Source organism: Octodon degus, unplaced genomic scaffold (assembly GCF_000260255.1).
Source record: "Octodon degus isolate 3935 unplaced genomic scaffold, OctDeg1.0 scaffold00196, whole genome shotgun sequence".
Lineage (NCBI taxonomy): Eukaryota > Metazoa > Chordata > Mammalia > Rodentia > Octodontidae > Octodon > Octodon degus.
Genome location: NW_004524772.1, coordinates 3,231,770 through 3,233,614, shown reverse-complemented (window position 1 = coordinate 3,233,614; position 1,845 = coordinate 3,231,770).

Below are 1,845 nucleotides of genomic sequence, written 5' to 3'. Positions count from 1 at the left end.
AAAAAAAAAAAAAAAGCTTAAAAAAAAGAATAAATAATTCATTTGGAAAAGAAATGGGAAGTGTGTAACATTTAATATATGTTGAATGACTTCTATGTGCTTGGTGCTGAGGATATAATGCCCATGACAGGCAAGATTATTGCTCTGGTGGAGTACATCTGAGTGGGGGCAGACAGAGTAAATGACAGAAAGTAGTAGAGTGCTATTAAAAAGAACAACAACACAGTAATCATAGAAACACTGAGAAAAGACAGCTACTCTAAATAAGTTGATGTGTGAAGCAGTCTTGGGGTAGTTGCTATTTGAACCAAGTACTGAATGAAGAGAAGGTAACCCTGGAGACATGACAGCCTGGCCTGTGTAGGGATTTGTAAATACCAAGACCCTAAGTGAAACAGGGCTTGCTAAGTTTGAGTGATAAGTAGAAAGAAGTGTGGCTTTTGTAAACGCAGCGGAAGGACAGGAAGAGGTATTTCTGACCAGGGTAAGGTCAGAAATACTAGGTGGCTCAGGTGGGGCAGGGTCTCAAAGATTGTGCTGGAATTTGGAACTTCTACCACAAAATGTGGTAGAAAGCCTTTGGAGGTCTTTAAGAGGCCATGTGACATAAAAAAGACCAACCAATTAGGTTGATTGATGAACCAACCAATTAGGTTCTTGCTTGAATCTTGGCAATAGCTACAAAAATAAGAGAGACAGAGACATATTTTGGCTATTTTGGTGTTGATGGGATCTGGAAATCCTTCACACATCCATGATTAGGAAAAGATAGAGGCCAGGGAGATGGCTCAGTAGAATAAGCGCTTCCTTGGGAAGGGCAAAGGCCTGAGTTCAACCCCCAGTTCCACCAAAAAAAAACCAAGGAAAAGACAGGATGTACTGATTTTCACACATAAAATGTGAACTATTCTTTTATAGCAAAATCATGATCTAAAAGGGAAACCAAAATTGATGCTTGATCCAAATTAAAATTTCTTCTGTGGAAGACTATTAAGAGGACAAAAAGACAAGCTATAGTGGGAGAAATCATCTGAGAATTACATGTCCAACCAAGGACAATATCAGAATTTCTACACAACTCTCAGAACTTGGTGATGTGGTCTCCTAAGTGTGGATTGTATGATGGTTCCTCAAAGGCCTACATTTACTAAATACCGACCTATATATTCATTTTTTCAGAAATGGGAAGGAGAAAGGATAAGGTTTAAGAAAGAAATTGGGGTGTGCCATGTTCATGTACTAACTCCACATAAGGAAACTAAGTGTCCTGTGTTGCAAACATGTACAAGATGAAAATAAGAAAGGGATCAAGATATGTGTGGAGGAATATGATAGGTTATGGACAGGGGATGATGAAAGGAATTAAGGTGTGCTAAGTACAAGGATCCACCCATTTCCTGATTCTCTCTTTGAAAACAATCTATCTTTCTCTTTCTAATTATCTAATTTTCATTTTGCTATTTCTTTTCATTCTTGGCATTCTATATAAGAGAAACCATGTGACATTTAAGATTGTGTGGAGACCTGTAGTTTAAAGGAATAAATTTTATGATATTTTGGTTACACTTCAAAAACTCCGTAATACAAGAAAATATATCAAGCTGTTAGCAATGACTACTTCTGGAAGATATTACTAGGGTAATTTTCTTTTCCTGTATTTAATTTCTGAATCATTTAAAATGTTTTATAATGAATATATACATTTATAATGAACATATTTGTATTTGAAGAAGGAAGAAAAGAGAGCATATGGGCAGGACTTATCAAAGATCATAAGGGATAGAAAAAGAAGCCTCGACTTGCAATTACAATAATTTTCCAGCACTTCTTCATTTAACAAAGAAG